At 40.3% G+C, this 8479-nt stretch overlaps 1 long non-coding RNA gene across 1 annotated transcript in view; it reads left to right on the top strand.

Moving 5' to 3' along the window:
- Positions 1 to 229: 229 nt before the first annotated feature.
- LOC117819263 overlaps positions 230 to 8479 on the top strand; it is a 30548-nt gene continuing 22298 nt past the window's right edge. The window contains exon 1 of the long non-coding RNA XR_004632499.1: positions 230 to 327. This is a non-coding gene — a long non-coding RNA (uncharacterized LOC117819263). The remainder of the gene's footprint in view (positions 328 to 8479) is intronic.

Below are 8479 nucleotides of genomic sequence, written 5' to 3'. Positions count from 1 at the left end.
AAGAACTCTGTGGGTAACATAAAATACTTTTTGGGGATCTGTCCTTATGTCACTTAAAAAACAGAGTTGTCTCTGTATATAGAAACAGCCACATGCTGTATGTAGACACGTACACATGCGGTAAAGCCGAGTCGTCTGCTTAAACTTCTGACGAGATAAGGTGTTGAAGGTGCTAATCTGCCAACACAAGGCATACCAAAGCAGACCCATCGCCTGCTTTTTCCTCATAGGTTCTGCAACTCTCCACTTTCTGGCAGCCAGATACATGACCCATCCCGAGCCTTTGGGCAGAGAGAGGCAGAGATGATGGCAACCAGCCAAGGAAATGTAAGTCCTCACTTTTTTTTGGTCATGGTTGGCGTCGCTACATGGCGGCTGAAGATAAGATGGGAGCCAGGAATTTTACTTCAGACTGAAAGAGGGAGGGATCGAGGGAGAGATAGACTAGAGAGGCTGAAGTAAAGGAAAGGAAGAGGAGGAGACTGAGGAAGATAAAGGAAGAAAGAGAGACAGATGGAGGAAAAGAGAGCATGCAGAAACAGCAAAACAAGTAGAGAGAGATGGATTTATGGGGGGGGATAAAGCAGAGGGATGGGACTGTTGGGATGCAGAAAGAGGCAGAGTTAGAAAGAGGGGAGAGAAAAAGGCAGACACACAGAGCATGTTTAAGCTGGCGGCTCTGTGGGAAGACAGAGGATTTTGTTGAAAGACACGATTCTCATATGTTCAGATCTACTGTTATTTTTGACTTAAATCAAGTTTCCCACATTTCCCACAAGTAATTTACACTTGGGGTTAGAAAAGATAGTATCATTTTCACAACAGAATAAGAACTAGGGATCTGCAGTTTTCAATCATCAGTCTAGAATAGCCTGAGTTGACTCATATTTTGTCTGTTATGTATCTGCACTTTTGTTTTGAAGCATCATCGTACACAGAGCATGTACGTGTACGGGTAACAGCATGGCAGGCTGTCATCTGGAGGAACATAATCTTTCAGTTTCAAGGTTTTCTGGTAATATGTTTCTCTCCCAGGTTGAGTTGTTTTTTTCTGTGCTTTATGATGAATTTGACTTGACTTAACTTGTCACACCGCTTCTGCAGCTCATTTAGACTTATCTCATGACGATGCACGAGTCGTATCTTCCAATCTAACATGCAATTTAAATCAAACATTTGGCTAGGACAACATCACCTGTCTCTCTATTAGTAACTAACAAAAGTCTTTGTAAGCATCCTCTATAACCAATAGAGGAGTTACATGCCAGTTGTTAAAATGGTTAAAACGTGAAGTTTGTTTCATGAAGTCTGTCTATGATGGTTTTCTTAAGCCGATGAACAGACGTTAGGAGGGGCTGCAAGCTGAGCTGCTGGTGGCTGTTTTGTTAGTGTAAGACCTGTTTTTAGTACAGAAATCACTTAGTAGTCATTGTTCAAATAATTTAATGACAGACATGACATTTATAAACTGTAAAAACTACAAGTAAAGCATATTAATGTCAAATATCAGTCTTGCTTTTGGAGGGAATTCCTTTTTGCAGTCGTAGCTTACAATATCTGATAACAGTCACCACATTTATGACCTGTAAAAAATAGAATAAAGTTCTTTCCATTCTTAATATGTGTTTTTGTGAAACTCAGATGTTTAGCTGATGTCTGGAGGGGCTGTGAGCTGAGCTGCTGCTAGCTTGTTTGGTTGCCCAGAGGAGAACTAACCACAAACAATCACGGTGATTATAACCAGTAAAAACAGAATAAAGCAGTTTTATGTCAAAAATCAATGCTTCCTTTAAGCTCTTCTTCAGCTGACACTGATTGCCTGATGGGGCTACAAGCTGAGCTGCTGCTAGCTTGTTTGTCTGTGTTCAGCTTGTTTTTGGAAGGAATTACGTCCGTATTCATAGTTCAAAGTATATGACAACAGACATCAGATTTATGACCTTTAAAAATCAGAATATGTCACTTTTGCATTCTTAATAGATATTTTTGTGTAACTTAGATATTAAGCTGATGTCTGGAGGGGCTGTGAGCTGAACTGTTGCTAGCTTTTATGTTAAGGTTTTGTTTGTATTTGCCCAGAGGAGAACTATTCACAAACAGTTACGCTGATTATAACCAGTAAGAACAGAATGAAGCAGTATATAAATCAATAGTTCCTTTAAGCTCATCTTCAGTCGACACTGCCTGAAGGGGATACAAGCTGAGCTGCTGCTAGATTGTTTGTCTGTTTAATTTGTCTTTAGGTCAGGAAATCCATTGGTATTAAACTTGTCTAATGTTTTTTACCAAGAGAAAAAGTCTCCTCGGACAGACATGAAAAATATAATTTGTAAAAAACAAATAAACAACAATTTAATGTTAAAAATCAGTATTTATCTTCCACTTTCTGCTACCGGGGCTGCCAGCTGAGCTACTGCAACCCTTAGCTAATTTGCTGATCTGCTGTTCTTCATGCTTTAAATTTATATTGTAAAAAGGTGCTGACATGTTTTGATCAACTAATAAAGTGGTTGGCAAAGCTGTTGTTGCAGAAATCTCATATAGATATGTGAACATGTTAGACAAATGTTGGGTTTTTGAATGTCAGGATTTTCTTGTGGTTCTAAGATTAATAGTAAAAAATGGAATAGGAAAGTTGAAGCTTCATACTGAACAGCCAGATGTTATTGCACTCTCAGAATTCTTTGACGGAAGCCTTCGTTAGCTGACATTAATCCATGTCTAATGCTGAAAATGACCGACTGTCTTTCATACATGGGTGCACAATACTCCCTTGCGATAAAATGTTAACACAAAAATCTTTCAAGGAAACTAATAATAGACTGTGTTTACTAACACCTCATGCCTTTTGAATGGCAGCACACAAAACAAATTAGGAGAGAGTTGAAGAAAAGGTTGCATTGCTGAGTCATTCCCTGCAAAGGAGCAATTGGGACAGAAAATTTCAATGAGAATTAGATTCAAGATCTTTTCACGGAAGCTCCCAGCGAGGCTCTCTTGATAGGAGAGTTCACTTTGAATCATGCTCATTAAAAAATCTCGCTCACAAAAATTCAAGAATTTACTAGAAGTTTTTTTTCTGCCCTGGAAATCTCAGCCTTGAGCTTAAAATAACACAATTCCATAGTGAAAGTATTGGAGCCTTGGAGGTGGGAGGAATACAAAGAGTGGAACTGCTGTATTGTGGTTTGAAATATGTCATCTCACTGTCCTCTGAGAGTTGAGCCTGTATTAGTGAACAGTGAGAGCTGTCTGCCATAGACAGAAACAAAAGAATAGAGTCTGTTCCCTCTTGTTATCACATTTAATGGAGCAGGTGTAGTCTGCACATCAATGTGACAATGCAGACTAGAGTTTCAGCACTCTAGTTTTGATGTTTTTGGATGAAAGTTTTTTTTTCCAAAACCCTGTATGAACTTTCAGGGTCAAACGAATAACACATGAATTCTTGAAATGAGTCTTATCTCATTTAAGAAGGATCCTGCAGGGGAAAGACAGATGCAACCCTTCACACCTTCTGTTCTTTGTGTGTGCAAAGTAACAGAACTGATTCTTGTAAAGACAACCAGAGAGTGAGAACACCCTTGGTAATATTTTGCAATTCCTCTGGTGCTCATCAGTGTACCCTGAGACTGCAGTATTGCTGCTGACATCCCTTACTGAATCTGTGACATGTGTTACAGTGTTGACAGGAAATGTCATTAGCTCCCATCTATCCTCTGTGGGGGTCCGGCTTCTCTGGTATGCCTGTAGAAGCCACAGTGGGAACACTGCAGGGAAACAAAATGTGTGGAAGATATGTTTTCTGCTTTTTCTCCCAGCAGGATGGATTTAACATGACCTTTGTGTGTGAAGTGGAGTCATTTCACAGCTGAACACTAGTGTTTGTGGTTTATCTGTCCTCTGCAGCTTGATCAATCTATACTTGTGTCTTTATCCTTCATTTGCACCATATAATTTAGCATTTTGTCTCATTGATGTCAGCCATCCAAGGCAATAAGAATCAAAATAATCAGCTAATGCAATCAAGCCCACTCATTGAAATCGACTGCTATCCGATGAAGCTGATTTTAATCTGGTCTGTCAACAACAAATGACCTTACCTCCTCAGCCCTTCGTGTTACAAATAAACAGGAACTGTTCCGAGCTGTAGTATCACAATGTCCTCTTCTTGCATGTACCTTAAACCGTGCTCTCACCTCTGATTGGCTGCAAGTAGTCAAACAATTTAGTTCTACTGTGTTTTCCCCTGAATTGATAAATGCCTTACAATCCGGAGTACAAGTCACACCAATATGAGACGCAATCAGTTTTTGGAGATGTAGATGAAAATGGTTTTAAACTGCCTTCCTGTTTGAAGACTTCTTTTAATAAAGTACACAATGTGCAGTTTCATTACAAACTGTGATGCTCTTTCTAATACCATCTATTTCCACCATCCTGCTAGCCACTAGTACAGTATAGCGTTTGTTGGTTTACGTAAGCGCTAGCTCGTGGGACGGACCTGCTGCCCATCAATGATTCACTAAGACTCACGTCACCGGCTTCCTCTGTTCACGAATTGTCTCAAAAGAGTCTTTCCAGCACGCCACAAGATTTATTTACAAAACAGTGTCCCTCTGTTGTCTTTAAATGCATGAGTACGAGTTAATGAAGGAGAAAGATGGTATAAAGTGGTGCTGCTAAACTCAGCTTCCACGCTATGTATCCAGAATGCTTTGGCAGCAAAGTGGTGGCTTGCTTCTTCAAGCGGCATCTATAGGGTGCAGTGTCTACTAACAACGTTTTTTGTGCTGGCTGCCCCCATTTTCTATTTGAACAAAGTGTTATTCAGGGTTTCCGGCGCTCAGCGTCCTCAGCGCAAAAACGCCCTGAGCGTCAGCTAGTTTTTCTTGCAGTGCTCTAAGTTAAAAACAGTTCCACTTTTGGAACACCACAGTGCTTGTCAATGTCACTTCTTGATCACTAACCAATCAGAATCAAAAAGGGTTGGGACTTCTGATATCAACTTTGCCAACAACAATGGCAGTGGTCTGCACTTAGTAGAAACAATTGCTTTTTCAAGGTACAATCTCAAAGTTTAGAGCTGCTGCTAATGCTTTGACACAATTTCCATCAATAGTTTTTAGAGTTTCTTGATGAAATGTCATTGAATGAAAGCAAGTATGAAGAATACAGAGCATTTCAAAACAGACCCAACACCTACAACAATAGAGGAGCCTCTCATTGCATTTTGTACTAGTTTATTTGCTGTGCCAGGGTCTAGGATGGAGGACTTTTTATATGACAAAAAGTCATTAAAAGTGCATCTTACACACCAAATGTCACAGTAAGCTTCTGACTTAAATAAGTAACCATTGAAATAAGGATGCAGCCAAAGTGTGAGCCCATGTGCAGAGGCTATAGCACACGTTGCAGCAGTCGTTGGTTTGACTCCCGTCTTGACCTTTTGCTGTGTCTTCCAGTATTTTCTGTTATCTTCAGCTGTCTCATCTAATAAAGACAAACATGCCTGAAAAAAAGGGCATATGAAAAGTTAAGATTCAGTTTGACAAACACATGAAACTTTTATTTCTTTTGTATTTGTGACAATATGATAAGCAGAATAATGTCCCTTTATGTGCCTGTAACCAGGTGTTGGATGGATCCAGCCTCCACATCATCCATTAATCCCTGATAATGCCCCTCATCAAGCATCACCCCTCACATAAAGAAAGTTTGGTAGTGGAGGAATCTCACGTTCACACATTAATGCATTGTTCATTTAGTATGTCATTTATCATTAACTGCTCAACAGTCAGGTGTTGTGCTGCTGAGTTTTTGTAGATGTCAGTGTGGACAAGCACAGATTTATGGTTTAATAACATCCTGAGGCGAGAGGAAGCTTCACTTGAAAGCTTAAATGACAGGTTTGTCATCTCAGAGCCTATCCCTCCCTCCCCACCTGTCTATCACACCTCCATCATCCTTATTGCTTTGATGGGTGTAATTGTTGGAAAGGTATACTGCATCATTTGCAGTCATAATCATACCTAATGTGATTAAAAAGATGACAATGTTACACACCTATGTGGTTAGAAGAATTGTAATGTCTAATAAATTCAGAATCATGAGTGTAATTCAATTTAAGCACATAACAGATACTTTAATTGATCACTGGCTATGATTTCATACACACAATGATGACTATTATCAACACTGCTAGGAAAGCAATAGTCTAATTAAGCTGTTAACATAATCCTCTATGCTGACAGCTCCCTATAATAATCCTGCACATGTGAGTGAAGTGCGTATCTTGAGAGACAGCTGGAGGAACTGGAGCGAGTTTTGTCAAAAGAACAGGAGGAAAAAAAGGTCTCTGATCCAGCTACTATCAAATTATACCCAAAAATAATTACAGCAAAGGCTCTGCAGAGGCACAGAAGCTCTTTAATTCCTGTGGTTTTCCAACAGAGCAGCTCTGACATTGTGTGTTCCTCCCTTTACACTTTTTAAAATAGCACCAGCGTGGCACTAACACTCCTTTAAAATCTGCATCAAAGACAAGTTTGGCAACATCTGTAATGTAACCCACATGACTTTTACGTCTAGGCACAACAACTATCTTGGTCATGAATAGGTTTACTGCAGGTAGGTAACAGCAGCACTGCTGTAAACACCACCTCTGTGAAGATTACAGTTCTTTTGTAGCGGCTGTTAGAGAGGTGTGATAACTCAAGTAGAAATAATGTGCTGATGCAATTAACTCTGTTTTAATTTTCTGGTGTTGTGTTTCTGCCTCCAGTAGAAATTGTTCTGAGGGCAAAAAACCCCCCACCACCACCACTGTGTTTTTCATCACATGTAAATTAGAACCATTCCTCCTCCTCCTGTAATAATTGTTTTCTGTTTTTGATGGATGAAATTACACCAACCAGAAATGTGAAAGTAGACACATAGTGACTGAGGCTGTCCCAAAACTCCTCCAGGCTAACAGTGTCTGGCTCTATCACCCACAGACTTCACTGTCGTCATGCTCAGTTTGAGCAGTTGCAGAAATCAAAATTAAACATTACATGGGCAACAATATAGCAGAAGAAGTAGTGGCTAGCCTGTTAACGAAGTAGACCATGTAGCTGATGGAAAGCCAGAAACTGAAGATCAAAACAAGGCTTATACTGCAGGAAATTTAAGTGCCCAAAACGACTCATGGTTAATGATTGACTGAGCATGACTCATTGTGAACTTTTTCCCAAACCCAGCTATGTTGCTAGCTGTGTATAATAGCAACACCCTAAATTGCTACAGCCTGTGTTTTTCAGCTGTTACTGAGTTTTTACTGCCAAGTAGCCAAAATCTGTCAATTTAAACCATAAGAACTCTTCTTTTGAAACGTGGGGCTCATGAAAACTAAATGTCACACAACATATTGTTACCTTTCAAGTTTATACTGGCAAACCTGGTCATAACTACAGACTGTATATAAAAATGGACGCCATTAGTGTTCCCTGACTGTGAAGCCAAATGATTTAGAGCTCCCCCTGTTGACTGGCTGCAGTATTGGGAATAAACCTTGAAACCTTAAGGCTGATTTATACTTCTGCGTCTCCCCTATGAAGCAGGGGCTGATGCGGACATGAGCCCGACATACTTGTGCGTCGGTGTGTCTGTGTCGCACAGCAATTCTCCGCCGAAACGCCTGAGGGCAGTGCGGTCTCTCTGATAGAGGAGAGGAGGAGATGAAATACACGGCCGATGTGCGGCCGATGTCCGGGATCCCGGAAGTGTTCTAAATGCGGGAAAGACAAAGCCGCCGAGCGGACCAATCACAGAGCTTGCGGTCCGCGTCGGCTCTACAGGGAGTCACATTTTGGAGGAGGTGCACGTCAGCTACGTGTGTAGGTCTCGGCGTAGGTACGGGAGCTACGCGGACCCCCGGCGTAGGGTACGCCGTTGATTCAACGCAGAAGTATAAATCAGCCTTTAATGTTAACAGACTGAACATGGGTCTAACAAAAAAATGAAAGTACAGGTAAAAAACCTTTTTCTCAAACATTGTTTCTTTCATTACAGCTAGTTCCCACCATGCTGATTTATGTCCAAGTGCTCACTTCTCTTAGATGTTTAGTTTTAATTAGTTATTTGATCTTAAATATCTGATTTATTCACAGCTGTATTGACAAATGCAGCTCCTGCAGCGTTCTTTAAAGGATTAGCAGAGTAGAGGAGCAACGGTGAGAGAAAACATAACAAACACTAAGACAAGAGTTATTGAACTTTATAAAAGCCATGTGTGTCTATTTCAAACCAACACAAGAATGAGTCTGCTGTGGCCTGTACACATGTGAGGGTTTTTCAATGTTTTATCTGTAAGTTTAAAGCGTGTTTTGGTTTTCAGAAATAGAAATACTTTATTTATCCCGGGGACGGAAATTTGGTCATGACAGTTGTTCTATACACAATAAGTTATGCAAACACAATAATAAGCTATGTAGAAAAT

This window comes from Notolabrus celidotus, chromosome 9, assembly GCF_009762535.1.
Source record: "Notolabrus celidotus isolate fNotCel1 chromosome 9, fNotCel1.pri, whole genome shotgun sequence".
NCBI classification, from domain to species: Eukaryota; Metazoa; Chordata; class Actinopteri; order Labriformes; family Labridae; genus Notolabrus; species Notolabrus celidotus.
The sequence above is the reverse complement of the archived record's forward strand: the minus strand, read 5'-3'. Positions and strand labels throughout refer to the sequence as shown.